The sequence below is a fragment of the Ursus americanus genome, chromosome 11 (genome assembly GCF_024610735.1).
Source record: "Ursus americanus isolate L20-20 chromosome 11, mUrsAme1.1.p, whole genome shotgun sequence".
Classification (NCBI taxonomy): Eukaryota; Metazoa; Chordata; class Mammalia; order Carnivora; family Ursidae; genus Ursus; species Ursus americanus.
This window is the reverse complement of record NC_142137.1, coordinates 37,466,356-37,473,646: the sequence shown is the minus strand read 5'-3', so window position 1 is coordinate 37,473,646 and position 7,291 is coordinate 37,466,356.

Genomic DNA, 7,291 nt, shown 5'->3' with positions numbered 1-7,291 from the left:
CAATGGTTAGAGGAAGGTGAATGCTCTGCTCACCTGCCTAGAGTCTGGCGTAGTAGAATTCTCTCAGGAGTCTGCATGCAAGATCAGGTGATGTCCTAGGACAAAGCAACACGCGGAGGGCTGCAGAACCCACTAAGCAGATTCTTCTGCTGCATTCATGCAAGATGGGAGATGTCTGTTCAGTTTAGTCAACCCACTCATAATATGCAAAGATATTACTATTATAAATGGGAATAATTCATTCGAATAGATATTTCTAGTATTGCATACATAAGCAGGTGCATTTTGCCCTTAAGTCTCTCTACCCACCCAAATCAGTGGCTCTTATTAAGAACTAGCTGTCATTTCCCTCACTTTTGCACCCCTCCTTCCTATCAACAAAATGGGTTTTAAAGTAGCAATTTAAAAAATCTATACAGGCTGTAGTTTATGAAATTGTCAAAGCACTATCCATAACCAGAGACAAATCAAGACAAGTTTTAGTGTGAACATGATAAAATTTATTATATATTTGAACATAATGTTACTGAATCCCACATTTGGCTGCCTGCTGCTGGAAAGGTCAACAGGAGACAAGTGTTGACTGGGAAGGAACAGGAACTTTATTCAGGAGGCTGGCCACCTGGAAGACCTCAGGCTATTAGCAGCTCAGGGCTGGATGGTCTCTGGGAGGGAATCTGAGAGATCTGTCCCTGCAGATTCAGAGACTTCTTTTGTCTCAGGGAAACTGCCTCTTGATTCCCAACCAACACTAACTGCCAGTTTTGCTTTTGACGTAAATGGAAAGGAAACGAACATTTGGAGCAAGGTGATGACCAGGTCAGTTTATCAGAAGTGCACAGTGACATAGTTTTTTGTGAAATGTCAGGTGATTTTGTTGTTGTCTGTGCTCCTTTGTTCTGGGAGAGGCACAACATTTGAGAGAAACTAAGAACTTGAATAACAGTCAATTTCTTCAGGATTCAGGGCAGATCTGTCTTTAGAGTGTGTGTGTGTGTGTGTGTGTGTGTGTGTGTGTGTGTTTATCATCTCTTGTGTGATGGGAATTTCTTTTTTTTTTTAATGATTTTTTATTATATTATGTTAGTCACCATACTCTATCGCTATCCCACCAATTACCCCTGTTGGGGGGGATTTTGAATAAATGGAAAGAATACAGCCAGGAATTTATGACTCAGAAAAAGATAATTTTCTTTATTTTTTTTTTTTGAAGATTTTATTCATTTATTTGACAGAGAGCACTAGAAAAAGCAAGCACAAGGTGGGGGGAGGAGGGAGAGGGAGAAGCAGGCTCCCCGTTGAGCAGGGAGCCTGACATGGGGCTCTATCCTAGGACCCTGGGATCATGACCTGAGCCACTTCACCGACTGATTTTCTATTTTAATACTGCCTGACCAATGTGCCATCTAGAATCAGATGAGAGATGGTCCCTAAATGGATCTTTAAAATATTGCACTATTTTACAATTAGAGTTTTTTGTCAAAGGGCCCCGATTTTCTATTTTAATACTGCCTGACCAATGTGCCATCTAGAATCAGATGAGAGATGGTCCCTAAATGGATCTTTAAAATATTGCACTATTTTACAATTAGAGTTTTTTGTCAAAGGGCAGGAAAAGATGATGAGATACCCTATGTTCAGGCCTTCTTGTCTTTACATCATAAAGATGCTGCCCAGGAAAACAGTAACTTAATAGCGCAGAGACTAAAAGAAAGACCCAAAGGTGTCTTGATGATGTAAATGAAAAACAAAGAGAGGAGGATAAGGAAGACTATACGGCAAATCTAGCTCTCCTGCCCCTTCTGCCAGAGCTCTTACCTACACCTTCTTCTCTTCTGGTTGCGACTTTGATCCAACCGTCCTATGGGATGGGACAAGGGAATCCTGGAATAATCTCTCCCTTTAAGACCTGACAGGGCGTCCAATTTGGATGAGGAGCACCCACTATGGTGCCTAGGCAATAACCTTCAAGATAATACCCATTAGAGAGCATTGATGCTCAAGGATAGCTGCTCAGATATTATTGGACATAAACTCCTTTTTCAATTTCAGACTTAATGAATTGAAAAAATGCCCATCTCTCTTACAGAGATGACCCCCAAAAGTGGTGGAACTCTTTTTGAGCATTTTTGTGACCCATCAACCAACTTGGGCAGACGTACAAGCTTTAATGATTATAATGTTAACTGCCAATGAAAGATAGCTACTACTAGCCAAAGCAGATGAGGAAATCCAGCACCTCCATCGTGAGGATCCAACCCAGGCTCCAGACCCAGCAACTGCCATCCAATTGGTTGAGCCTATTTAGGACCCAAACAGAGGGATCTACCTCAACTTGAGCAATACCAGTGCTGCATCTTGGCAGATTTAAGTAAAGAGGTTCCTAAGAGCAGGACAGTTTGAGTAAGATTCAAGAATTAAAGAAAGAAATAACTGAAAACCCAGTAGCCTGGTTAGAAAGAATCTATCAAGCCTGTTGGAAATATGCACATTGACCCAGAGGCCCCAGAAACGTGACCTTCATTGGACAAAGCACATCTGATATAGAGAAAAAGCTCCAAAAGGAGAAAAGGAACAATAAGAATGAATGAAGAAGCCCTGAGACTCCCTGTACCTCACTGATCATTTCCCTACAGGAGCCCCAGGTACAACTGATAGTAGGCAACCAACTGATGGACTTTTTAGTAAATACAGGGGTCACATACAGTGTCTTGAATATCAAATTAACATGGAATGCCCAGAAGATTGTCTGTATGGTTGGGGTCTCAGGTCAAGCACAACAAAGCACAACAAAGGGCCATTTCTTGTAGAAATGGCCCGTGTAGTCACCCAGAGATGCCCTATATGTGCAAAGAATAATAAAAAAATGAGAGATACCCACCAAGCCAAGGGATATAATATAAAGGGAATTGGCAAAGAGACTTTACCCAATGCCTAGGACTACTAGGAATTTTAAATATTTACTAGTAGACACTTTTGGGGATGGGTTGAAGCTTTCCCCACCCAAATAGAAAAATCTTCAAACATTGTAAGACTCTCGCTAAAGGAAATTGTTCCTAGGTTTGGTTTGCCCTACAGTATTCAGGATGATAATGGACCTGCCTTTGGATCTGGTGTGGTGCAGAAAGGAAATGCTGCTTTACAGGTTAACTTGAAATCATATGCTTCATGGGAACCTCAAGGAAAAATAGCAAAAATTAATCATACACTGAAAAAGACTTTGGCCAAAAATCTGTCAAGAAACAAACCTGAAATGGAATAAGGTTCTACCTCTTGTTCTGTTCTGCATTAGGGTTGCCCCCAGAAGCAGGCTAAGAGTAAGCCCTTTCGAGAAGATCCTTTCAGGCCTCAGCTCTAGGGACATCACCTTTAGATTAAGAAAGTGAAAATAGGAGTAAACAACATGTAAAACATTTGAGTCAAAGATTAACAGTTTCGCACAGGTTTGTCCTCTCTGGGTCTATTTATCCATCAGATGAGCCACTCTAGCTTTCAGGCCTGGAGACACAGTGCTATTAGAGACTGAAAACTTAAGGACCCAATCAGCAGTTGGCTGAGAAATGGGTGGGGCCTTATGAAGTCTCGCTGACCGCTGTACTTCTCTAAAACTTGCAGGGGTAAAGCAGTGGATGCCCCACACCAGAGGGAAGAGGGCTCCACCTACTGACAACGAAGAGGCCTCCAAAACCCCTGCTGGGAAAGCCATCCCATCCAGCATTTAAAATACCCCTTTAGGGAAGGAAATCCATGACAACGGTGTTCACTCTGTGATCCATACTAATCGTGTCTTCTCTAGCTCTAGATTGGAAAGACAGGACACTAGTACAGGTAATTCAGACTTTGGCTACAGCCACATGTGCTATGAAAGCCCAGTCGGTGCTGGACCATGAAGACCCTTGGTCCACTCCACTTATAACACCTCAGAAATCCCCAAAGGCCAAAAGAAAAATGTATAGGGTTAGGGGGTCCCTGGCTGGCTCAGTCAGTAGAGCATGTGATTCTTGATCTTGGGGTCATGAGCTCAAACCCCACATTGGGCATAAAGCTTACTTAATTTAAAAAAAGAAAGACTATTTAAAAATCTATAGTGTTAGAATAGCTAGATTCTCTCAAAATGATGAGTTACCCCGATGTCTCAAAGTCCCTCTAAGTACTGTACTAAAAGAAGTTATTCTCAAAGGACAGAAAATAGGCATGTATTCCCCAATTAGATATCACATGAAACCATCTCCCAAAAGGGACCAGCTCCCTATGTGTAAACAACAGTCATGTTTTCTTTTCCGGCTACGGATGATATCCACAGCCAGGCTGAGGCGAGCTGAGATTGGATGGATTGAGCTGGGCGGGTGGTAAGCTGATTCTCACTAAGACTTGGGAAGGACTCCACCTTTCGTCATTGTGCTCTTGCTGGATTTGTCTTTACTTGCAAATTAGGTGGAGTCCCCTGGGCCATGGACTGTTTTAAAATTCTTCTACCCTTTCTGGACACCCCAGGAATTCCTTTCTCCCTCTACTTGGCTAATGAGACTAAACATTGACTAGTTCCCTGAAATTATTTACTAGACTGACTGTGACCCCCAACCCCAACCAATATCTCTGATGCGGCTATTTCTTTGGTTATATGTTGTTGCCGTAATGGAAGGCTGCTTCTCGTCAACATGGGCTTTGCAACTTGTCCCCAACTCTCACCATCATGAAACCACCAGATCTTTGGCTAACTTACAAAAATCGTTAGATTCCCTAATGACCCTGGATAACCATATGGCCCTAGACTATATCCAAGCTGAGCAAGGGGGAATTTATGTTGTTGCTAACTCATCTTGCTGCACTTACATCAGTACCTCCTTGGAAGTGGAAACCAGGATTGATAAAATCAGACAGCAAGCCACTTGGTTGCAGCAAACTCTAGATTGCCATACACCCACGCTCCAGGGAGGATGGAATTGGTTCACAAACATCTTCTCCTGGATACCCTTAGGACTTAGGACCGTCTTAGAGGCACTCTAAAATTAGAACTCACCCTCATGCTAGTATTCTTAAGTGTATACATAGGAATTAAGCTCATTGCAATGTGTGTAACAGAACTGTGCAAGCGAGTCACATCAGTTGTGCATAAAGGAGTGCTTTAAACCCACATCGACATATTCCATTCCAAGGTCCTGACTATGCCCTATATCAGCATGAAGAAGCTATGGAAGATGGACCTTGGTCCTTGACCCCATAGATATGGAATGGTAAATTGACGGTGGGAATCGAGGCCGCCTTCATCTTCATAACTAGCACGATGATCCTTAATAGGTGTTCCTACGTTCACATGATTGATTTACTCACCCTCCTGTGAATCTATAAATCTTACCTTCTTTTCTAGAAGGAGACTAGAAAGCCCTCGCACATCACAGAACAGGAATTAAGCCTCTTGCACACCCCTCAAGCGGTGGAAGTTGTAAATAGGCCCCACGAAATCTACAGAGAATCAGGAAATGATACAGGCCACTGCACCCCCTCACTGATTAGCGAGGCCTCCTGTCCTTTTAAAACCCTCTTGGAGAGGCAGAAACCTCAGAGTCGGCTTTTGGGTAAGAGTCTGCCTTCTCTCCAGGTGGCTGGCCTTCTGAATGAAGCTCATATTCCTTTCCAATCAACACTTGTATCTTGAGTATTGACCTTTCAAGCAATGGACAGCTGAATTTGAGATTTGGTAATAATAATCGGGAAAAAAAAACACAAAAAATAATGGTAATAAGCTCTGGTTATGGAATGCTAAAATTCATTTAATTACTGATAAAATCCCTAAATATTACTTGAAATGTTAAGACCATTTATTCCTACTTTAAGGTAAAAGTAACCTGAACACCTTTAAAAAGATAGCATTAAAAATTTTAAGCCGTAGAATAATGTAGAAAGGACTCTGCCTGTTCACGGCCCCAGTCCTAGCAAATGCAGGAATTCCCTCCACCGTGATCCTGCAAGCCCAAACTTGTTTGCCCCCACCACAGTGACTCATTTGGAGTCAGTGCACACCATCTTTGGTTTTCACCATTTAGAATTCTTTTTCTTACATGGTACACACCTGTGTTCTTAAAACTTCTGTCCCTGAGTATAAAAATATATAAATATATAATGTAGGCATTTGATAATACCAACTTTGAATATAATTGAAGGCAGGATGATTTCTAAATAATGAGATTATTTTATAACAATGAATTTTTGCTTTTTTCCCACATCCTCACTTCTAAAAACCATACTAATTTATTTTTTAAACCTGAAAATTAAGAAAATGTTTCCCTAATGAATATTGGTAGTCTCTTAGATGTTCTATTTTTATTTTGCAGTATTTGTGTTCTCAGCCCTTTGGAAATCAGAATAATTTAGTTTCATTATGGTGAGATCTGACATGTGTAAGTCTTTTTTTTGACACAAAGTCAAACCAGTCACAGGATAATGAGTTTCACTCTCCTTGTTGATTGACCTCAGGTCGCTGATCGTGTCTTCTTCAGCGAACCAAAGTACTGAAGTGTCCTAACCCCCTGGGCCTCCTCCTCTGCTCTTCTACTTAATTTCTCCCCCTTAGCCTGGAAGCAAACAACAGCTTAAGGGAAGCTGCCGAGAGGCAAGCAACCAGGGGAGAACCCGAAAAACAATCCCACAAAGCTAAGGCTCATTTTTATCCTCTCTTGGAGTATCATGACAGTGCTGCGTTCTCACGTATTCCTTTGAGAAATACTCATGCCTTTCAATTCCTTTCGACAGTTATTTACTAAGTGCCAGCCACTGGGCTAGGATCTAGGCCTTATGCTCATACTGCAGTTACAAGAAGCACAACTTGTGACTTTCTGAAAAGTTAGCGGTACTATAGAGGACTCCCCTTCATGCACAGAGGAAGGACAGCTAAACAACCCATGTCCTTTGGTGTTTCACAGGCCCCACGATGGCCTCAGTGAGACCTTGGTGTTTCCCCAACAGTAGACAGTGCATGGAGACAATATTAGCCCCAGTTGACACTTGAGTTTAAGCAGTTTGAACCTCAGTTTACATATGAGTTTTTAAGAGTGAATTAAAAGAAAATTTTCCTATTAAAAATAATTCATCATGGAAAAAAATAAAACAAGACGAAATCAGAGAGGGACACAAACCATAACAGACTGAATCATAGGAAACAAACTGAGGGTTGCTGGAGGGGAGGGGTGTGAGGGGTTGGGGTAACTGGGTGATGGGCATTAAGGAGGGGACGTGATATAATGAGCACTGGGTGTTATATAAGACTGATGAATCAGTGACCATAATACATTAT